Source organism: Felis catus, chromosome F1, assembly GCF_018350175.1.
Source record: "Felis catus isolate Fca126 chromosome F1, F.catus_Fca126_mat1.0, whole genome shotgun sequence".
NCBI lineage: Eukaryota > Metazoa > Chordata > Mammalia > Carnivora > Felidae > Felis > Felis catus.
In genome coordinates this window covers 8,619,965-8,645,301 of record NC_058384.1, presented here as the reverse complement: position 1 = coordinate 8,645,301, position 25,337 = coordinate 8,619,965, and the positions used below count along the sequence as shown (strand labels likewise).

At 38.0% G+C, this 25,337-nt stretch overlaps 1 protein-coding gene and 1 pseudogene across 8 annotated transcripts in view; both read right to left on the bottom strand.

The window, feature by feature from the left end:
• RGS7 (regulator of G protein signaling 7) overlaps nucleotides 1-25,337 on the bottom strand; it is a 516,676-nt gene that overhangs the window by 143,190 nt on the left and 348,149 nt on the right. The gene's annotated exons all lie outside the window — the stretch shown is intronic.
• On the bottom strand, nucleotides 12,299-17,087 carry LOC123382842 (annotated as a pseudogene).

Genomic DNA, 25,337 nt, shown 5'->3' with positions numbered 1-25,337 from the left:
CAAGATCATGACCTGAGCTGAAGTCAAAAGTCAGATGCTTAATCGACTGAACCACCCAAGGTGCCCCTGCTGAAATTTGTTTTTAAGAGAGACCCATGTAATACTGGTGTGGAGAACTGGTTTAAGGTCTATGTTATATAATAACTACATGATATCAAGATGTTTATTTCACAAATACAGTATATCCCTCTGTATAACTGGTAGTTCCATCATTGTACAAAATGGACTACATTTCAACAAGACTCTATTATATTTATATGTATTATAGGTGCATAGAATGGTAATTCATATAAGAGAAAATCACTTTCAGTTCATCCAAGAACCGTGTAAGGAAACTGTAATAGTCACAAAAGCCAAGGCAATAATAAGTTATTCTGGAAAGCAACATTCCTTCTAAAATTCAGCATACTGTAGTGCCTGGGTGGCTCAGTGGGTTGAGCATCAACTCCTGATATCAGCTCAGGTCATGATCCCAGGATTGTAGGATCGAGCCCCATGTTGCTTCTTTGCTGAGCATGGAGCCTGCTCAAGATTCTCTCTCTCTCTCTCTCTCTCTCTCTCTCTCTCTCTCTCTCTCTCTCTCCCCTTCCCCCATGTGTGCTCTCTCTAAAAAATAAAAATAAAAAAACACAAATAAATAAAATAAAATAAATAAAATAAAACTCAGCATACATTCTGTAAAATTTCCACCAGTGAGCCTGGCTGAATGCGCTGAAAGGAGGGGGGATGCAGTGAGTTAATTTATTAGACAGGGGGTTTCCCCAGCATGTGTTGGTTCACATGGGCAACAGTACATGCTACTGAACAAGCACACATGCGTATCAAGGAGAAACATGCTCAACTGCAGGTCGTGGGGTTGAATTTGAATCCCAGTTTAGTTCTGTGACTGCATATCCTGAGCAAGTCATCTTGTTTCTCTGGACCTTAGAGTCAGCATCCATAAATGCAGGGCTGGATTGCCACATTCTTTCCAACTTGGATTCTCTGGCATTCAACCAAGCTTCACCTGGAAGTTGTGGCAAAAATGCTGCCACCCTTATTTTGCCTCTTTGTGTCAAAGGGAAATTGGTTTTTCTTCTTCTGCAAATAATCCTTCTGTGTCTATGGCCAATTCTCCAAAAAAAAAAAAAAAAAAAAAAAGAAAAGAAAAAAGTACAGTATAAAGTATACTATCTGAATTGAATTTCAGTTGCTTAAAACTCAGTCCTCATGATGAGCTAGGGCTGCTACAGTAAAGAATTTTGTGTGTCCAGAGCAAATATCACACTTATTTCAAACAAATAGGAAGTGGATTGATGAGTATTTTATATTTATATATTTTCTGAAGCTAGTTGTAAAAATGCAGGCACGATATGGGAATAACCAGTAATTCACCCCATGTAACAAAATGACCTGGATGCATTTGGTTTGAAAAATCAAATGTCACTCCTAAAGAATAAGCAACATAGTCTTCTGATAATACCTAATAGTATCTCTTTTTTTAAAAAAAAAAATTCATGGGGCGCCTGGGTGGCGCAGTCGGTTAAGCGTCCGACTTCAGCCAGGTCACGATCTCGCGGTCTGTGAGTTCGAGCCCCGCGTCGGGCTCTGGGCTGATGGGTCAGAGCCTGGAGCCTGTTTCCGATTCTGTGTCTCCCTCTCTCTCTGCCCCTCGCCCGTTCATGCTCTGTCTCTCTCTGTCCCAAAAATAAATAAACGTTGAAAAAAAAATTAAAAAAAAATTCACTATTCATTAATGTATTTAAATCATGATTAGGTATAAGACTTGGCATCCAAGATCCATAGCCTTGGTCATAGAAAAAGGCACAGTTACTATGAAATTTCTAAACAAAGCCAGATGTAATTTCCTTTAATACTATTTTGCAGAAACCAGTGCTTCTACTGGAGGAGCAGTTTGGGGCATCCGAACTAATGTCTGAAACTCTCTAGATTATCTTTACCACCTGCTGTTCTTTTTTTAAAATAAAAATCCCAGTTGGCATAAACACATGTACTTATCAGTTTCATTTTCTCATGTTTGTGTCTTCATGCTGGGTTTTGTGTGTGTTGGAAACCAGTTAACCTGGAAATAAGCAATGTCTGGGAATTCCTGATTTTTAAATTTTTTTTTCAACGTTTATTTATTTTTGGGACAGAGAGAGACAGAGCATGAACGGGGAAGGGGCAGAGAGAGAGGGAGACACAGAATCGGAAACAGGCTCCAGGCTCTGAGCCATCAGCCCAGAGCCCGACGCGGGGCTCGAACTCACGGACCGCGAGATCGTGACCTGGCTGAAGTCGGACGCTTAACCGACTGCGCCACCCAGGCGCCCCGGGAATTCCTGATTTTTAATACACAATACATGCCATGGTTCTACTCAATAGAGATGGTCCCTTGCAAGGAACAAAGTTTGGAAATGAGAAGGTGTAAATTTGTTAAATGAGATGCAATCATTAAAATGATTGCTCTTTTTTTCCATTTAAAAACAGCACAGCCATCCATCAATCATCTGACTTTAATTTTAAATATCAAAAAGTTATGACATTTCACAGAAGTGAGAATGAGGCAGACTCACAAACCAGAATGAAGAAATACAGATGAGCTAATTAAAGGATTAACACCCCCTAAAAAATTTATTTTTGTACAATAAGCCAAAATTTACACACCAGATGTTTTTAAATTAAAATCCAATCTAAAAATACGGTTTCATAAGATTCTTCTAATAAAGTGTGTAGACAACCCTACTGCCAAAATTCAAGTCAAGATATTCTAGATGCTATATAGATGAGAACAATAAGACGTGACTGATCCTCAGTGGGTTTGTAATATTTGTGGACCGCCCTTCTACGCTTGCACCTGCTGCAGAGTGCACAGCACTTTATGAGGCAGTAGTTAGAGCACAGACTTTGAGCAACATTGTCTGGCTGTGCTGCATATTAGAAATCCTCTGGTTTTGGATTTGAATTTTTAAAACTTTCACTATCATGAACAACCTTGTGATAAACATTCTGGTGACGTACCTCCTGCTTGACTTCTCCCCTGAATAACTATATTGTATCCAAGAGCCTGTGTGACATCTCCACTTGAATATTGTATAGGCCCCTTGCATTTATCATTGCAAAACCAAACTGCTGACTTTCATCTCACACCTGCTCTTTTTCAGTCTTTCCCGTATCAGCAAATGTCAGTGATATTCATTTAACTTCTCAAGCCAAAACACTTGAATTGTTTTCGATGTCTGTCTTTCTTTCACTTATCACATCCAGTCCAGGAGCATATTCTGATGATTGTTCCTTGTGAACCCAGAATCTACCCACCTCCACCACCCCCAGCCCAAGCTTGTATCATCTCTTGATGAGATCTCATTCAGAGAGGAGATGACATTCAGATTAGTTTCCCTTCATGCCCTGCTCTTTGCCACAGTGATCATCTTAAAATGTAAACCCAGCAATTCCATTTATAGGTATTTATCTGAAGAAAACAAAAACACTATTTCAAATAGACACATGCACCCCTATGTTCATAGTAGCAGTATTTACAATAGCCAAGATATGGAAGCAACCCAAGTGTCTATCAATAGATAAATGGATAAAGAAGATGTGATCACACACACTCACACACACACACACACACACACACACACACACAGGAATATTAATCGGACACAAAAAAAGAATGAGATCCTGCCAATTGTGATAACACAGGTGGGCCTAGAGGATATTATACTAAGTGAAATAATTCAGATTGAGGAAGATAAATACTGGATAATTTCACTTATGTGTGTAATCTAAAAAAAATGAACAAAGAAATCAAAACACAGACTCATATATACAGAGAGCAAATTGGATGATTACTAGAGAGGCGGGGGTTGGGGGCTAAACAGAGTTGGTGAAGGGAATTAAGAAGTACAATCTTCCATCAGAATTACAAAAGTATGGCCAACTAATCTTTGACAAAGCAGGAAAGAGTATCCAGTGGAAAAAAGACAGTCTCTTTAACAAATGGTGCTGGGAGAACTGGACAGCAACATGCAGAAGATTGAAACTAGACCACTTTCTCACACCATTCACAAAAATAAACTCAAAATGGATAAAGGACCTGAATGTGAGACAGGAAACCATCAAAACCCTAGAGGAGAAAGCAGGAGAAAACTTCTCTGACCTCAGCCACAGCAATTTCTTACTTGACACATCTCCAAAGGCAAGGGAATTAAAAGCAAAAATGAAGTATTGGGACCTCATGAAGATAAAAAACTTCTGCACTGCAAAGAAAACAATAAAAAAAACCCTAAAAGGCAACCAACAGAATGGAAAAAGATATTTGCAAATGACATTTCAGATAAAGGGCTAGTATCCAAAATCTGTAAAGAACTCACCAAACTCCACACCCAAAAAACAAATAAATTCCAGTGAAGAAATGGACAGAAAACATGAATAGGCACTTATCTAAAGAAGACACCAGGCACATGAAAAGATGCTCAACATCAATCCTTATCAGGGAAATACAAATCAAAACTACACTGAGATATCACCTCATGCCAGTCAGAGTGTTTAAAATGAAAAAATCAGGAGACTATAGATGCTGGAGAGGATGTGGAGAAACGGGAACCCTCTTGCACTGTTGGTGGGAATGCAAACTGATGCAGTCACTCTGGAAAACAGTGTGGAGGTTCCTCAAAAAATTAAAAATAGATCTACCCTATGACCCAGCAATAGCACTGCTAGGAATTTACCCAAGGGATACAGGAGTGCTAATGCATAGGACACTTGTACCCCAATGTTTATAGCAGCACTTTCAACAATAGCCAAATTATGGAAAGAGCCTAAATGTCCATCAACTGACGAATGGATAAAGACGATGAAGTTTATATATACAATGGAATACTACTTGGTAATGAGAAAGAATGAAATCTGGCCATTTGTAGCAACGTGGATGGAACTGGAGAGTGTTATGCTAAGTGAAATAAGTCAGGAAGAGAAAGACAGATACCATCCATATGTCTTCACTCTTATGTGGATCCTGAGAAATTTAATAGAAGACCATGGGGGCGAGGAAGGAAAAAAAGTTGGAGAGGGAGAGAGCCAAACCATAAGAGACTCTGAAAAACTGAGAATAAACTGAGGGTTGATGGGGGGTGGGGGGGGAGGGTTGGTGATGGGCACTGAGGAGGGCACCTGTTGGGATGAGCACTGGGTGTTGTATGAAACCAATTTGACAATAAATTTCACATTAAAAAAAAGAAGTACAATCTTCTAGTTATAAAAAGAATATGACACAGGGCTATAGTGTGCAGCATAGGAAATACAGACAGTAATATTGTAACAACTTTGTGTGGTGACAGATGGTAACCTGACTGACTGTTGAGAACTGTATAATGTATATAAATATTGAATCACTGTGTGATACACCTGAGAGTAATACAATATTGTAGGTCCATTATTCTTCAATAATAAAATATAAATAAGATCCTGTCATTCTTAGTACACTCTTCCAACAAGTTCTCATATTTCTCAGAACAGAGCTCAAATTCCTCGACTTGGCCTTAGAAAATCCTACCTGATCTGGCCACCAGTTACTTATCTGTCTTCTATTATTCACTCCTTCACAGATCCTGCCCTAGAGCACAGACCTCCTTGCTGTACCTCAGACATACCAGGCATGTGCCTGCCATGAGGCTTTGCACTCTCCGCCTGGAATGCCAGCACTCTTTGTCCAAAGAGTAGGACATCCCACTTCATTCCTTCAGTTGATCTCTGGCCAAGGCCATGACATCAGTGATTACATACCTGACTGCACAGTATAAAACAGGATTCACTCTCTACACATTTTTTTACTTTGTCTTCTCTTCATAGCACTCACCACCACTTACCATATTACACATGTATCTATTTATTATTAATCTTCCAATGAACATGCAAGCTCCATGTGAATGGGAACTCTTTTTTTCTTTTTGGTTGTTTTTAATTTGTTTGTTTACTTTTTTGGTCTGCTATCTTATCAGCACCTAAATTGTCTGTAATATTACAAGCAACTAAAAAAAAATCTATCAGCAAGAATGGACACAAGAATCCTATATTATTTCATAGAATGAATTCTTAGAAATAATACAGTCAAAAGTTACAGACATTTTTAAAGCACTGCTAAATATTGCAAACTTAATTTCTAAAAGTGTATATAATTTAAATTCTCACCAGGAGGTTATAACTGTATTGGTATCCCTGTAAACTTATGAACCATTTTGCATTAGGATTCATTTCCTCATTCTTCATTTGCTGGAATAAATGTCCTTTAATTTGAATTAATTTGTGTTGTGATACATTATACTGAATTTTAGCTAAAAAAAAAAAAAAAAAAAAGAAAGAAAGAAAACACCCCAGTCTTAATATATCTAGCATGAGTGAAAGAAAAATACATACAAAGTTTTCAGTGAAGGCTTTGAAAAAGGCTGGGTTAGACCAGGCATGGAAGGGTATTAGACCCATGGGAAGAGTAAAGTCTTCAATTTCTCTCCAATCCTCCTAAAAATGCTTTCCTTTCTAATTCTGCATTTTTGATTTCTTTCCCTAGGATTTATCTTACCTACCTACCTAATTACATTATAAAACCTTTTATACTTCCTTTAATTTTTTCTCCATTATTGATTCATACCAGGCTTTAGCAATTTACTCCATGAGTCTTCATTTCTTCATCTATCCATTCATCTACCCAACCACCCATCCATCCATCCTTCCACTCATTCATCCATCTTGCTATTCATCTAACATATAATTATTCACTTTATGCTTGGTTTCATTCCATGGATACAAAAGTGAACATAACATTCTCTCTGTTTATATCTTCAAAACACACAATGCAGTAGAATATGCTTTAAGAAAGCAGGTAATGACTGTGGCTTCAAATGAGACATGATAAAGGGCTTAGAAGTTGTCACTCCCATCGTTACAACAAGGAAAAGCTGAACAAGCTGAAAATCAACTTTTCCTGGAGCAATCAGACAACTGAGGTTGTGGGACAAACCTCTACCTGAAAATCTGCAGGGACAGGCTCATTCAGAGACATAGCCCAGATTTACTTACTTGGAGAATCAATTCATCCTTTCTTTCCATTAGTGATAAACCTAACAAAATATATACAGGATCAGTGTGTAAAAAACAGGAAAACACTGACAGAAGAAATAAAATACAGTATATTTCATGGATTGGAACACTAAGGTGCCATTTTGTTTCAATTTGATCTACAGATTCATTGCAATACCAATCAAAATCCCAGCAAGCTATTTTGTAGACACTGAGAGAATCATTCTAGAGCTCAGATGGAAAGGCAAAAGACCCAGAATAAGCACCATAATACTGGAGAATAAAAACAAAGTTGGAAGAGTCACACTATATGACTTCAAGATTTACCTTAAAGCTATAGTAATAAAGAAAGTATGGTTAAAGAATAGAAAAATAGATGACCAGGGGTGCCTGGGTGGTTCAGTTGGTTAAACGTCCGACTTCAGCTCAGGTCATGATTTCATGGTTTGTGAGTTTAAGCCCCACGTCGGGCTCTGTGCTGACAGCTCAGAGCCTGGAGCCTGCTTCAGATTCTGTGTCTCCCTCTCTCTACTCCTCCTCAGCTTGCACTCTGTCTCTCTGTCTTTCTCAAAAATAAATAAACATTTAAAAAAAGAAAAGAAAAATAGAGGACCAGAACAGAATACAAAGCCCAGAAATAGACCCATACAAATATAGTCAATTGATCTTAGACAAAGATGTAAGGGATATTAAAAAAAAAAAAAAAAAAAAGGATAGTCTTTTCCAGGAATTATTTGTGGTTTTACACAACCAATTGTTATGTAAAAAAAAAAAGCCCCAATGAACTTAGATACAGACACTTACATTATCACAGATGATGCAAGGTTCACTGTAAAGTGATGCCCCACTGCCCCGCCCTTCATACTTCTCTTTGGAAAGAAGTTATGAAATGTAGCCCAAACTTAAGGAGTGAGGAGTTACCCTCCATCTCATTAAGGGTAAAATGTATACATAAATTATTTGTAAATTTTTGGCAATGGACCTTTGTTTTTATCCTTTATTTATTATTTGTTTATTTATTTATTTATTTATTCATTCATTCATTCATTCATTCATTCATTCATTCATTCTCTATCAGTATGAACCTATGGATGCATTTTTAAAAAAATATTTTACAATATAATCCAGTGGTACTTTATTTTGTTGCAAAAATTGTTCCATCTCTGGTCACTGGGAACTCTTTCAGTTGGCTCCCATGTCCCCTTGGCATACCTCCATCATTATGTGTACCCTTAAATACATGTTACTAACTGAAAGAAGCAAGCTTAAAAAGATTATAGACTGTATGACTCCATTTATATGACATTCTAGAAAAGGCAAAGCAAGAGAGATGGTAAACAGATCAATGGTTGCCTGATGTGATGAAAATGACATTTTATATCTGGTTTTCCCGCCCCAAACCTATAATCCCAGCCTAATAATACAAAAAAAAAATCAAACATATTCCAATCCAGGGACAGTTTATAAAATATCTGACCATTACTCAAGACTGTCAAGGTCATAAAAAACAGGAGAGCCTGAGAAACTCTCACAGTTTAGAGATGGTTACCAAGACATGACAACTAAATGTAATGTGGTAACTTAGATGGGATCCTGGGACAGAAGAAGGACATTAGGTAAAAAGAAAGACAATCTGAATAAATTATGGACTTAAGTTAATAATGTATCAATATTGGTTTCTTCGTTGTGACAAATGTATCATACTAACATAAGACATCAATAACAAAGGAACTGGGGTGGGAGAAATTGCGAAGAGCAATCAATGAAATTGTATTCAATAGCATGGAAGACTTGAAGTTGTTTTCAAGAACTCAGAATAAAGATAAATGAAAGATGCATTGGTCACATCCCTAAAGGACTTCCAACCTGGCTGTCTTCTGATCTATGTTCCACAATATTGTCCTTTGATCTTCTAAAGAACGAACTCTAACTTTGTATTTGTTCTAAGGATCAAATATAATGCAACTAAAGTTATTTAACATAGTCTCTGGAACAGAGTAGAAACAAACAAATGTGGCTATCATTTTGTTGCTTTCCAACCTAAATCTATTCAAAGTTACCAACTTCTCCCCATCACCCAACTCAGTCCTTAATGATGTCCTTGGGGCAAGTTTCATCCCTGCTCTACAAAGAAGTTGTTTCTGATAACTTATCCTGCCCAAGCCCTGCCTTTGCATTATATTCACTCATTCTTTCAGTCAAACTAGATGGTCTGGAGCAGGCTGGTTTTCTCTTCTGTGCCTTTACTCTAGTATTTATTATATCCAGAAAAGCCCCCTGGCTTATCTTCACCGGGTGAAATTCTATGCAATCCCCAGGGTCCACTCAAATACAGCCTTCCCTCATGAAGTCTTTTCTAAACCCGCCAGGAGTGCACCCTCCCTCCAATTAGCTCCCAATGCTTGATATCTTTTATTGTAACTAATTGTGTTCTGGTATTAGTCTTTCATATTATTTCACAAAGATCCTGAAGGATAGGTTATCTGCTTAAACTCTTTTTAGTTCCCTGGCCAAGCACTCTACACCTGTTACATGTGGAATTTATCAATTGTGTTGAAAATAAAGAAAGGAAAAATGACTTCAGCTTTAAAAAATATTTACTTTTGAGTATTTCTTTGATACCTATAATAAATTCCCACTTTGATAATAGATACAATTAAAGCTTGCAATTCAGGGGCTGATATATTACTTTTAAAAGACAAAGTTGGAGAGCCTGTGTGGCTCAGTTGGTTAAGTGTCCAACTCCTGATTTTGGCTCAGGTCATGATCTAACAGTTTGTGAGACTGGGCTCAACACCAGGCTCTGCGCTGAGGGCATCAAGCTTGGTTGGGATTCTGTCTCCCTTCTCAATGCCCCTACTCCACTTGTTCTCTCTCTCTCTCTCTCGCTCTCTCTCTCTCTCTCTCTCTCTAAATAATAAATTAATAAACATTTAAAAGACCAAATTAAGAGTTAATGTCTTGATTGAAGCCTCACATCTAATAGTTGCTCTAAGAATAACAAGAAAGGATTATTAAATTTATTATTTTGTACCTATAAATTGCAGTGCTTACTATAATAAAACTTGAGAATTTATTAAATTTTGAAAATAACAGAGGATAGAAAAACTTCGAATGTCATCATCTCAATTTTTAATTAACACATAGCGCAAACACAAAAATTATTTCAACTCAATCAATCCACATTTTACATCCAAGTACATGCTTACATACATTTGGATAGAAAACAGCTAAAACCCAATTTACTTTTCTTCCAGAAATCTTTGAGCCCAACTTTGTTTTAAAGTAGGCTTCACCCTCAGCACTGAGCCCAACATGGAGCTTGAACTCACAATCCTGAAATCAAGACCTGAGCTGAGATCAATAGTTGAACATTCAACTGACTGAGCCACCCAGGCTACCCTAAACCCAACTTAAAAAACAAAACAAAACAAAAACAAACAGTAAAATACTCAGACTAAAGGCATTTGAGGTGAGACTCCTGGAACTTGGGACCTTACCCATTCCTCCACTGATGACATAAATGGGCCTAAGTCTAGTCCCTTAATTTTGCCCAAGGTAGGAAATGTTGTATTGCCTAAACCACAGTTTTAGAGTAACTAACTGAAACAAATTCTGAATGTAAAAACTTCACAAAAGCAACACAGCTTGAGACTTAACTATGCTTAAAAAAAAAGAAAGAAAATATATTTTATTCACATGAAAAAAACTGTTAATAAGAACTTTAGTCTAATTACAAAAATGTCTAATGGGAATGGTCTATGAAGTGTGGTTATGAATAAAGATATGGTAAAATCCATTTTAATCATATTAATTATTTAGCATGTTCAGAATTTGAATCTGAGTAACAAAATAAATTTTGAAATTGGAAGAAAAAAGACAAAAGCTTTATATAAATAATTGCTTCCAGAATTTTTATTTATTTTTTTCAGAAATTTTTATTTACATCATTAATAATAGAACTAATTACTTGAATTGTTTAGTTTTTATTGATTAAAATGGTGGAAGTAGGGGCGCCTGGGTGGCTCAGTCGGTTGAGTGTCTGACTTTAGCTCAGGTCGTGATCTCATGGTTCATGAGTTTGAGCCCCGGGTCGAGCTCTGTGCTGACAGCTCAGGGCCTGGAGCCTGCTTCAGATTCTGTGTCTCCCTCTCCCCGCTCCTCCCCTGCTCACACTCTGTCTCTCTCTCAAAAATAAATAAAGATTAAAAAAAAAACTACAGAAAATGGTGGAAGTGGGAAAAATAATTTGTAAAGTAAGGCATGCAAATGTACAATTTGAATATGAAGAGAGCAAAGTTGTTAAAAATAAAAACTAGTATCAATGATAATAAAATACCACCCTTTTTAAAGTTAGCAAGTATGCAATGATAGGGAAACATACTGTATCAGAGAAATAAAAGCTTCATAGTAGTATTTATTTCCGCTTTCAATCTTCTTTGCCACCTCCTCCTTTGTTTCAGTTAATACAACAGTGATATCACTATGCAGGTACCAGGTTGATGGATGAACACCAACATTTTATCTGCCTTATATCAAAACAATCTATTATAAACTGGGAGCTCATTTTAGTTTTAATCAGCATCTTCAGAAATTTACTGTAATTAATAGATAACAGATCACACCTGTCAGAATGGCTACAATCAAACACACAAGAAACAAGTGTTGATGAGGATGTGGAAAAAAAGGAACCTTCATGCACTGTTGGTAGGAATACAGATTGGTGCAGCCACTGTGGAAAATAGTATGAAGTTTCTTCAAAAAGTTCAAAATATAACTACCCTACAATCCAACAATTGCACTACTGGGTATCTATCCCAAAAATACAAATACACAAATTCAAAGGGGTAGCACACCCCTATGTTTATAGCAGCAGTATTTACAATAGCCAAATTATGAAAGCAGCCCAAATGTCCATCAATAGATGAATGGATAAAGAAGATGTAGTATGTATACATAGTATTCAGCCATAAAAAAAGGATACAATCTAAAAAAAAATAAAATCTTGCCATTTGCAGTAACATGGATGGGGCTAGAGAGTATAATGGTAAGTGAAATCAATCAGAGAAAGACAAATATCATATGATCTCATTCATATATGGAATTTAAGAAACGAAACGAATGAGCACAAGAAAAAGAGAGAGAAACCAAGAAACAGGCTCTTAACTACAGAGAACAAAATGGGTGATGGGGATGGGGATTAAGAGCACACTTGCCACAATGAGCACTGGGTAATGTCTAGAATTGCTGAATCGCTATATTGTACACCTGAAATGAATATAACACTGTATGTTAACAATATTGGAATTAAAATTAAAAACTTAATTAAAAAAGACTCAATATAGGTGTAGCTCAGTAAGCAGTCACAGGAGTGCCATCTGTTCTGTGTAGAAATCACAACTCCAATTTATAGGACGCAAAAATATTTTACTATTATGCTCACGCTTATTTTTACTTACTTCAAATGAAAACTTCTGTGCAACCAACTGAGGTGTCCAAACATAGCAGGCATAGACCAGGAATTTGATGAGTTGTATGCTATCTATTGGCATGCTCTATATGACTTTAAATTTGAAGTGTTCCTTGTGATTACAGCATGTAATGAAGTTGTTAGCTCCCTGCACTCTGTCTTCTGAACCTGAAGCTTTACTAAATCTGCTCTCTCAGAAAGGTCACCGATGACTACCTAGTACAAAGGAGAGCTTCCCCTTGCTCTCTCAGTGCTCTCTCCTTAACAAGCCACTGATGAATCTCTCTTCGTGGAACCTCGGTTTGATGCCCTCCAAACTCTATCTATTTTGCTGTATTTCCCACTAGCTCCCAGACTCTTCTCTGTTGTTGTCCTCCCAAATGCTATAGTGAGGAACTCTCTTGAAATTTATCTTTGCAAGGGATCCCATTTGCCTTTACTTTTTCTATATGCTTTCTTCTTTGGCAAGCTCATCGAATTTCAAAGCTTTGATTTCCAAGTGTATAGCTCATTCATTCACTTAGTCAGTACAGGGGGGGAAATACCAAACAAGGTGCCAGTCCTATTCTTAGGAAGTGTGTAGTGTATTTTAATAGGCAAAACAGGCAAATAAATGGGCCAACCACACCATGTAATAAGAATTTCAAGGAAGTAAGTGCAGTGTTCTGGAAACACATTAAAAAGACATCCAATTCAATCTTGAGAGGTCAGGACACTGTTCTGAAAGAGTTGATATATAATTCAAACCCTAAATAAAAGGCAGGAGCTATGAAGCAAAGAGGAGGTTCCAAGTAAAGAAAACACCACATGGAAATGCTTGTGATCAAGAGGATAATGCCATTTAACAAACAGCCAGCAATCTGGTGGCTGTGAGGCACAGGGTGGGGCAAGAAATCGTGATCTGAGTGGACACAATGGTAAATATGGCTACCTCAAAAAGGGTTACATATTCAAGCTAAAAAGTTTAGACTGTATCCTATGGGCAATGCGGGATCAATTGGAGTTATGAAACCTCAGAAGAGACATGCTTAGATGGAGTTTTGGAAAGGTCATTGTAGATGCAGTAAAATGAATATATGGGTGTGGGACAAGGAAGAAGGGACATGAGTTAGAAGACTGTGGTCATTCCCCATAAGATGTGACTATGGTTAGAATTAGGCAATGCAGAGATATTTTTTTCCACTGAGGTATTTTATTTGTACGTATAAATTATACCCCCAGGAAAAGAATTCCAGGACTTTCTCTTCTATGTGTTTTCATCTTGCTTCTTCATGGTCCATGATGTCAGCTGAGGCTGTTAGTACAATGAAATCAAACTAGTGGGACCAGAGAAGATTATTCTGCCATTTTTCTAGATCTTTGTGTTGTACATCAAATCTGGGGCTGATCACTCCACACTTGTTTAACATGTCCATGAGGTTCACAACAACCTTCCTAGTTTTGTGATCATCAATGACTTCAAATTCACCAATGTAACTAACCATGCTTCTTCATCACAGTTAGAAACTGGACAATCACTTCTGAACATGGCCTGAATGGACAGGGAGCTTAGCATCTGCTTGTATTTTCAGTGTTGTTAATGCTCTAGAGAGCATCTGCTAGAACATTCAAGAGCACCATTATGGCAGCACAGAAAGATGGTGGAAAGAGCAGTGGAGAGATATTTAAGAGAAGTCTACACAGATTTGAGGATAAAATGATGAGGTCAGGTTTTATTTGTTGAATAAATGAAATGCCTGCTAAAAATCCAAGTGAAAATCTCTGTAATATAGTTAGATCTATAGACCAGGAAGTCAGAAGGAATTCTACGTGCGTGTACACACTCGCAGTGAATTAAATAAAGAAGTACATGGCCTGTAGAGAGCCAATAAAGGAGAAAGACCATGTTTGTGTCTGAAAAACCCTGACAGTTAAGAGGCAAATAGAGAAATCTGTGAAGAATACTAAATCGGAGGGTGAGAAGGCTTTAGTGCAAACCAGACAATGGAGTAATGTAAGACAAGAGGGAGTCAAAAATGTTACAGTGAGGTCAAATTAAGGGCTGAGAAATGATAACTGAATTTAGCAACAAGAAGAATATTACTGGCCACACTAAGTAAAGTTTCAGGTTATAAGCAGAAGATACAAGCAAGATTCCAGTGAATTGAGAGATGAGTTATAGACAGAGGAATCAGAGACAGGACAGCTGAGTTTATAAAACTAAGAGAGAGGAAAGTAGCCAGGATGGACTGTCTATCGACATAGAACTGTTTGGTAATGGGGAAAACCAGTGGTGAATACACTGATAAATATACGGCCGTTCAGGATAGACAAGAGAAATAGGAAGGATGCAGTAAGAACCCTGAGGTGGTGCAAAAGGTCAGGATAACAAGCACAGGAAGCCTAACCCAGATGGGCAAGGAGACAAGAATGGTTATAGACACTGTCATGTTTTTTTGTGAAGCATAGTGAGTCAGAAAGGTGACAAATTTCCTCTTTGATTTATATTTTCACTAAAAGTTACAGTCTGCTGTTGAGAATGGCAGAGAATGAGTCTATTGGGAGACTTCAGGAAAATGAAGAAGGCTTTGAATAATCACTCCCGTTGAGTAGGAGCTATGACTACAAAACATGATTGCCAAGAGACCCTGAAGGCCTGATTGGGTTTGGAAACTGTGACACCTTGGGGACAATAATCTATAGCACTGAGTGTCTTTTCCATAGCATGTGCACAATTTCAGATAGAGACAGGCCCTTAGCGAGACTGACCCAGGATTATACACTCTGTTGGGGGATCACTGGAAGGACAGGCCAAGAGAAAATTGAAAGCATTTGTTAATTAAAGTGGCTGTTTTGCTCCTGGTACAATGATTCCTCTAATGTCTGTCTTGCCTGTGAGAGGGGCAGTATGGGTATATTGACACCACTGCACCTCAAATACAAGAACAAGCACATTTTGCGTGTGCATAATTGATAAATGCATGAATGGTCCTATCTTCAAACTTGGGTCTCCGGTTACTGTTCAATCACACCATCACATCACAGGGAGAAGCCTGGGCTTCTCCCATCCTCATTACTCAAAGAATATAACATTCCACAGGGGTGTTGTTTAAGATGATGGGAGAATTTTGCACCATTTGTATGATATAATCTAAGCAATAGCTTACACTTCTGCCCCATTCTTTACTTTTAAACTGTCTGCATCTCTGTCAATTTGCTTGAAACTTTGTGACATGGTGTGCCTAAAATCAACTGTTTGATCAAATGCCTCGGTTAACAGAGGTCTTCCCAACCACATAGCCTTATTTAACTTTTAGTGGCAGCTCCTGCCAGCCATGCCCCCAGGATTTGCTTAAGTGAGCGAATATGCAATGTGACGGAACATTTGACAGAATCTGCAGAAGTGCAGGTGGGCAATGAGCCCAGGTTTGAGAAGGAGCTGCATGACCTCCTCCTTTCCTGCAATGCCGGCGGGGATGGTGGGGCGGAGGGGGCGGAGCTCCCAGGTGCCAGGTACTCGTGCTCAACTCTTCGCTCTTATCTCTCTTATAAAGGGCTAGGTGGAACAGTAGGGGTGTAGTTAAAGGCAAGTTAAGGCACCAAATTAAAATTTCCTTTATACTTTGAATAATTTCTTCCTGTTTATGATACTGCATCAGTGACCAAGAACTTATTAGGCTACCATTGTACATATGTTAGTATATTAAGCATTTTATCAAATTTGGGGGCCCAGTTGAGAGCTGGAAAACATTAATAAAATATAGGGGTTCATGATTATACAAAGGCAAGGAAATGGGAAAATACCTATTTCTAGAGGGACAAGATGTTCTCCTTCCTTGATGGCTGATCATTGCTTACCAGATGGAGCAGAAATGTCTCAGGAGAGCAATTCTAGGCTTTGCATGCCCAACCACCCAACACCTTCATCGTATCTCCTGTGTCATTCCAAAAAAATTGACCTACTTTCTCTCCCTAAACCATAGGAAAAGAAATGTCGACAACTGCTACTTTTCTAAGCTGGAAGCAAGTGGTCTGACCTTGAATCATGTTAGAAAAGATAGGATATCTGAAGGGGTCAGGATACTTTCCAATGGCTTTACATTTGTTGAAAAATTCTCAGGAAAAAAAACAAAGCATAACCTAAAGCAGTTATTTCACTTGCTATAATATCATTTCTGGCCTAGAGATAAATTTCCAAATGATAAATTTGGTTTTTTTTTATGTTTTTTATGAGACTTTATTATGTCCTTGCTATGCCTTTGCTTGGGTTTTCCAGTGTACTCTAATATTTCAACCAATAAATCATGATTGCTTCCAATAGGATCTACTATTTGCTCATAAAACTCATTTTTCCATGGAATAAAAGCAACCTCCTTTAGGCTGTTTCAGAACATTAGAGTCATTTCTTGTGGCTGGATAACATATATATCCTTGACTTTACTTAGAGGAAAATAGATTATTTCAAATCTATGGATTGATAAACCTGGAAAGTTTCACTTTCTGTTCTATGACTAGACACTTTGTATGGCACGGAGGGTCATGGGAACCTATTGTTTCGCACTTCGAGGTAAACTTCCATCTAGAGTGTGAACCATGAATATTGAAATATGAAAGATAAAAAATAATAACAGCCTATTTATATGTTAATATTTTCTTTGTTAAAAATATTCAATTCAATAATATTTAAATGCCCAATATGTGCCAGGCACATTAAAGATGCCAGAGGCAGAGCAAATACAAAACGAAGACTCTGCTCACAAAATGCACGTTCTTTTTTTTGAATGTTTACTTATTTAAAGTTTTTTTAACGTGTATTTATTATTGAGAGACAGAGAGAGACAGAGCATGAGCATGGGAGGGACAGGGAGAGGAGGAGACACAGAATCTGAAGCAGCCTCCAGGCTCTGAGCTGTCAGCACAGAGCCCGACACGGGGCTCGATCTCACAAACTGCGAGATCATGACCTGAGCCAAAATCGGACGCTTAACCAACTGAGCCAACCAGGAGCCCCCAATGTTTATTTATTTTTGAGACAGAGACAGGGCATGAGTAGGGGAGGGGCAGGGAAAGAGAGGGAGGCACAGAATCCTGAAACAGGCTCCAGACTCTGAGCTGTCAGCACAGAGCCCGACGCGGCGCTCGAACTCAGGAACAGCGAGATCATGACCTGAGCCGAAGTTGGACGCTTAATCAACTGAGCCACCCAGGCTCCCCTCAAAACGCACATTCTAATGAATAGGTGCCTCAGATTTTTTTAAATGACCTGAAGTCAGACCATCATGTGACAGTGGAGGGACAGCCCATGCCCCTTTCAACAAGGGTGGTATTATGTCAACATGCCTTTGGAAGAGGTCAATCCTCAAACATACCCTAAAAAGAGGTCAGTCCTAAGATGTCCTAGGAAGAGGTGAATCCTGGAGTCAGATATGAGAATTCAGAAACTGTGGCCAACAGTAGGATGAAGAATACCTGTATCCTTTTCTTATTGACTCTTATAAGCCCTGACTCTGGGCCTGAATATGCCTGGACGATTTTCAGGGTTTGGGATGTTGACCACTGTGCCTAGATGTGAGGAAGGCAACAGGGAATCAGTTTCTAAAGGACTTACCATCAGATCTGGACTGTGAAGGGGTAACAGTTACTTTCCACGATGTATTTTCCTTTTACTATCTGTGACGCTCAAAAACATCTTGTGAAAACTTAGAGTCTGGGAGATGAAAGTGGGAGTCTGTGAGGATGTACAGTCTTCACAGAACCCAAGTAGGAGTGGTGCCCTTGGTCAAGGTCCAAGTGATGGTAGCAGATGGTCACTGTGCTGGAACACAGCAATCTCAAAAGGGCAATGGTGGCTCTGGTAAGGATGTGGACATCACAAATAGGTGGAGGGAAGGGACATGAGACACTGGTTCATGAGCAGCCCAGGAAAAATATAAGATATGGGGAAGGGAAGACACGAGTGGGACTAGCTCCAATAACAAAGCCAGTGAGAGCTCACGTCTTCAAAGGAGACTGGACAGATATGCTAGAATTTCAGCTGTCACTACCTGAGTGTTTTTTATTCTCTTCTTTATACTTGCCATATTAGCTATAGTGGGCTTATAATGGTGTTTTATAATTCAAAACGTTTTAACAACATTAATGTGTGCTCTACATAGTACTATATGTGACCGTCTGATATCCATCCCCAAGAAAAGTCTGTTGAATGACCTACCAAGCAGCTACTAGGGGGCCCTTGAGGAAATAACCAAGGAAAACCTGGCAGATCACTTAGTGAAGGTTAAGGTCTCAGCCCTAAAGCCCCCAGAAGGATAATAAACAAGTGTGTGTCCATATCATTGCTTACAAAGAGGCCCGCAACTACCCAGACCACAGATATTTCCATGGATGAACCCCAGCAGAGGAAAAATCAAATGTCAGGTTTGCTGAAATAGCCAAGTAACCCTTGACAGTCTGAAAAATCTGACATCCTCTCTTTTTGTGGCTAGGATCAAAGTCGTAACGACGTCTGGCAGATCGCCTTCCAAAAAAACTGGATTAAATAAAAGGAGAAGTTATTTATAGAAAATGACAAAGTCACAGTCCAAACCTGTGCCTTACATGAAATGGAGTTAATCAGAATTCTACGTAGTGTACATGATGTACCCTAGTGGGCTTCAATGTCCAGGTATTCGTGAATGCAGCAAAAAGGAACAATTCTGAATAATCTAGAGATACCAATCACTTAAATTATAATGTAATTGCAAAATTAAAAAGGCATTATTATTATTATTAGACATAAGGACTTCTTGGCTTACAGGGGAATTTTCAAAGTATAAAAATCCTATTACGTGTTTCACTGAGTTTCTTAGAGTCATTATTTTAAAAAAAGGTCTTCTTTTTATGTAAAAGCAGGAATCTTTATGTGTGGTTTGCAGCCAAAGGGTAGCGAAGAGACTGGTGCATTCATGCCATGGTAGGATCACATTCTGGTCACAAATCTTCTGTGAGCACTGATATCACATGTTCTGTCCTGCTGTTGCAAGCATTTCTTGCCATTCTTAGATATAACAATTGGAAAAACTTTATGAATAACACAAGTAGCCTTGTTCTCAGCTCAAATAAAGACAGGAAAATCCCAATTCATTCTTCGGTTGGGAAATGAAAAATCTGCTATCTTAATGAAAGATAAAGGAGCCTGACTTTTCAGACAGCTCTTAGACAACAGTCTATGGCTCTCTCTGGATAACATATATAATTACTTACATTTCCCTGTCCTTTTTGAGTGGCTGATCCTGATGAACTGGTCTATTTTCAACAATGTCCTATGCTCTAGGCCTTATTATCTTTACCAATTCCTTTATAATTTCCTTTCCTTCTTTACAATTTTCTTTCCTCCCTTTCTTCCTTCTTTTCTTCCATCCAAACCTCCTACCTTTTTTTTTTTTTTTAAAGTGTACACTCGGGGCACCTGGGTGGCTCAGTTGGTTGAGCATTCGACTCATGATTTCTGCTGAGGTCAGGATCTCACGGTTCATGATGTAGAGCTCTGAGTTGGGCTCTTCACTGACATTGTAAAGCCTGCTTGAGATTCTCTCTTTCCCTCCCTCTTTGCCCCTGTCCCACTCATGCTGTCTCTCTCTCTCTCTCAAAATAGATAAATAAACTGAAAAAATGCGTATATTCCTTTCTCTCCCCCCAAAATCAAGTTGGCTTATAAAAGAAACATGTGTACACAAAAAAGTTAATAAAATAGACAGTGAAGACCTAAAAAGAAGAAAACAACAGAGAGGTCAACCAGCTGTTAGAAGAATTAGACAATGCCACGGGGCAACTGTGTTTTTCCATTAGGTCTTTATTTTTGTTTTTGTTTTTATTTTCTAGTGAATAGGATAGAAATATCAACCTCTGCTGATTTATGGAATGTTCCTAAGTGAGTTAAACAACTATTTAAAAGTACACTGAATTCTAGCATCATTATGCTTGCTCAAATTTTACAAGCAAAAGGACAGCAATTCTAATTAGATTCCCAGCTGTTTTTAGTATTTTCCTTAACTGTTGGCAACTCTAATAAGTAATCTATAAAAAAAATCTGCCAATCAAGTAAAAATGGGAAAGATAATAAAACCCTGGGACTGGCATTTACAGGTGCGTGTGCTGGCCAGTACAAACCAAAAGAGGAAAATGGCATAACCAGATGGCATATGCCAAATCTCTAACAAATGTGCAGTGTTGATATCATGTCTTATATCCATCAGGTATGAATCCTAGCTCCCCATCTCAGCTATTCTCCAAGCCTTAGAGACCTCATCTATAAAATAAACTTGATATTCCTTCTCTGGATCTGAAAATGTTAATGTTTTGACATCAAATGTATCTGGTTTGAGTATTGGTTCTATCTTTTAGTAGCTTCATGATCTGAGACTTAGATTTCTGATATACCATGTACTTCATGAAGTTTCTTTCTCTTTCTTCTTTAAGACTGAATAACACATACCAAGTTCTCAACATGGTGTTTTCACATTGTTGGTGTTCAGTACACCTGAGTTCTCTTGTCTCTTCCCTATTTCCAAGAACTAAATAGGAAGGAAACATCCAGCATGGTACCGGAAGGCACCCAATTAATTAATGTTAATGTAGTATAATTATTTTCCATTGTTATTGCAATATAGTGATGGAGGGGGATATGAAGGCAGCCAGAAGCCCAAACCAGAAAAGGCTTCTATCAACAGGAAAAAAAAAAAAAGCCCTCTTGGTGGCAGAAACCATAGCAGATATACTAGGAATAATGACTTCTATTTTGGTAATGAAAACTTCTATTCATCGACTTTATGAAGACCTTTCAGTATATTTTGGATTTTAAGTTTTAATTACGTAGAGCAACTGCAGAGATACATTCGCCAAATGACAATAGCAGTCACTTGTTCCATTATAAAGTGCATTTTTAAATGCAAATGCAGAACATGCATACATACATACATAGAAAAAGTGATATTGTTAAGTAATAAGTTAAATGAGACAGTTGGCCTCAACAGGCTGGATGTGTTTGGGCTTTACTTGTTGGTACTGATTACTTTGAATGGGAGACATCATGCAGCAAACATCTGCAAACTTTTTCACTTTCTGCATTTGTAGAGTATTCCCAAGGGGCAATGGGCACCAAGAGAGACTTTCCTGATGATACAAAATGTACAGGATACCATACTTTTTTAAAGGTGGGGTGGTAATAGAATATATGCAAAAAGGAATTACTGTTTTCTTCCGAGGAGAAGCTAGTAACACACTGAAAAGAATACATGAAGAAAACCATGGCTCCTGCTCATCTCATGTGAAAATAATTAGAACGACAAATAGTTTTCCTCGTGTAGTTAACTATGAAGGTTTGGCTGTGGTAGCAGACACATGGGTTGGGAGCAAGTGCCCAAAGATATGAGGCATTTATTCACGTCTCTTTAGGCGTTATTTAAAACAGAAAGTGCATATTTGAAATATGTATACTTGGGTTATGTCTACTACCTTGAACTAAGTCAAACTAATCAATCTTGTTAGAGGTGTATGAGATGGCTCTGATTTATGATTTCTTGCCTGTTATCACCAGAAGGTTAAATGATGCCTTAAAAACTCAGAATGTTTTTCTAAAATGGTTTACTAGTATTGGAACAATAAATAATAAGGGAGTCACTTTATTTCTTTCATATTGACATGATAGCTTACAGAATGGACAATAAAATATGTATTTTATAAGGTTTTTTTTTTTTTACAAGAGGGTCTTGATATAATTTGAAAGAGTGTTTTAGATGTCTCTATTCTCTGCCACCCAAGTAAGATTGTTGTTTGAAGCAATATGAAGAGCACACAGAAAAGATTTCTTTTTAATTTGGGGTGCCTGGGTGGCTTAGTCGGTTAAGCATCTGACTTGGCTCAGGTCATTATCTCACAGTTCATGAGTTCAAGCCCCACATCAGGCTCTGTGCAGGCAGTTCGGAGCCTGGATCCTGCTTCAGATTCTGTGTCTCCTTCTCTCTCTCTCTCCCCCTTCACTCACATCTGTCTCTCTCACAAAAATAAATAAGCATTTAAAAATTAAAAAAAGAAAAGATTTCTCTTTATTTTGAATGTAAGATATATGCATTGGAATATGTAGAAAATAGCTTTAACAAAGGGTATTCCCAGGATGCATCAGCTAAATATAACACCAAATCTAAGAAAATCAATTACTGTATTCCAAAAGACACTATGTAAGGGACCATCTGATCAGCTGGATTCATGCACCTCTCATGGTTGCTAACCATGTAAGGAAAAGCAGAATCTAAGCCTGAAATAATTGTGCCAAAAGGAGAAGACATACAGGGTGGAGATTTGGAGATCAAAGTTCTGTTTCTTGGAACAGGTTTTTGTGTGATTTCGGACATTCACGTTTTTCTCAGTTGACTTTCCGATTGTAAAATGAATACGTCTTATGTCTGCATGGCTACTCCATACTACTGTTGTAGTATTCAAGTAAAACAATCTGTTTTAAATTATTTAGAATAGCCTGAAATAGGGGCGCCTGGGTGGCGCAGTCGGTTAAGCGTCCGACTTCAGCCAGGTCACGATCTCGCGGTCCGTGAGTTTGAGCCCCGCGTCGGGCTCTGGGCTGATGGCTCGGAGCCTGGAGCCTGTTTCCCATTCTGTGTCTCCCTCTCTCTCTGCCCCTCCCCCGTTCATGCTCTGTCTCTCTCTGTCCCAAAAATAAATAAAAAACGTTGAAAAAAATTAAAAAAAAAAAGAATAGCATGAAATGCTTTGCAAGTACAAAATATTGTCAAGGATAACAGAGACATTCTATACGTTCTCAATTCTGATATACCCTCATGTTCCTCGAGCTGATTTCTCTGGAAGGCCAACCAAATCTACAGGATATGAAGGCTACTGGTAACACAGTTTTATTATATTCATTAACAGAATTTGGATCATTTTGTCTAGAGGACTTGTAGAGAATTGGGAGGTAGATGACGGACTCTAATGGTGAGCATAATGGGTTGATTTAATTAATTCAGTGAACAAGATATTTGATCCAGTTGAATGATGCATAAGGAAAATATCTGGTTGACTTACCTGAATCTCAATTTTCCAGATATTTTTACAATAGATAATACCTTTAGAAGAAGAAATTTTACAACTATTCAACATTCAGTTTTTATCCTGGATAAATCTCTATTTGTTCTTAATCTCATTCTTCTATCTGCATTTTAAACCACTTCTTTCAAATTGGGTTTCGTTTAGATAAAGAAAAATTCATTTGAAATTTCTTTCTCTTCACTTTTCCTCATCTATTTAGGGGAACACAAACTGAATCATTGGTCATCAAAAACTTAATGTCACTTCAGTGGATTCCCATTAGTAAAAATCAAGCGATTATTGATAACTGACTGATCTTGACACTTCAGTCAATGACTGGAGAGGATGTATGTCTTCTGCCATTAAGATTTTTTTTAGATTTGACTAAAGCAATAAGGCTAACATGTAAAATAAAAAATAAAAGATAAAATTAATAAACTGAGTAGCAGCAAGTGTAAATAATTCAGTTGGGAGCTGAATTATAGAGAGAGTCTTCATAGAATGAATAGGTTGTGTTTGAAGGCTAGTATAAAAATTGCATGCATTTTAAAGAATCCAAGTTAGCTAAATATGCCTGCAAATGTTCAGAGTTTTAAAGGAATCTGGCCTATTTAAAAATAAAATCAAAATTTGGGCACACTAGAATGTTGACTCATTTTAGCTTCACAAAACACCGTATTAAAAGCATTTTGCTGAAGAAGAATAAAAAGAGAGAGAGATTAACTACCTTGCCCATGCCTACAGCCAGTAAGTACTTGAGTCAAGACTTGAGGTCAAGTATGTCTTCAGAGCCTATCACTCATTTTTAATGTCAGGTAGCATCTCAAGGAATACTGAGATCTGAAGAAGCATGGGTGGATGGAGAGAAAGAGAAAAGTGGGGCAAGCAGGGTACCATTAAGGGAACACAGAGAATGTACTTAGTATTCTTTAATATCTAGTAGTCATAGTGAGGCTCATTTCAGATCTTGGCTACTCATTGGACTGAGGATCTTAAAGTACTCCTCACCTTGGTCAGCATCACTTCAAGAGCTTGGCAAGGGTGATTCTTCCAGTGAGAGGCAGCAAAGATTACAAATGAGCAGAGTGATGTCAAGAAGTTATTAATATCTGCCAGTCATCTTGTGAAGGATGTAAACTTCATTGAAGCTTAGTCTTTTGATAAATTTTCTCAAAATATCATCCATAATTAATGACATGATTGATACTAGACGCAAAGCATATTTACTAACAAATGATGAATAGGTTCTGGAGGATAGATTTTTCAAACAGAAGCCAAAATATAATAATACATATCACAGAAAGGCAGATCTGAAAAGCAGAAGAAATACAGATGTGGAAGACTTTTGCAGTAATGGCCCAAATTTGTTCACATACCTCTGTATCCATGCTGTTGGATAGTCCTTCCCTACACTGGTTCTGGACTTGGCCATGGTACTTGCCTTGGCAGATGAAACTATAGAAAATGTGACTTAAGTACAAGCCACTATAGTAAGACACCAGTGCCAGCCAGCCAAAGGATGAGAGAATGAGATTCGCCTAGCTGACAACCCACCCAGTATCGAATACACCAAAAAATCCTAGATCATCCACCCAACCACCTGGCTACAATCCAGAAGAAGAAAGCCCACCAGATATCAGCCAAACAAACCCCCAGAAAATGTGACCAGCCAATCCACAGAATTATAAACTAAATAAAATGGTTGTTTATTTAAAGCCATTGAGTTTACACAGCAAAAGCTATTTGATATGATAGA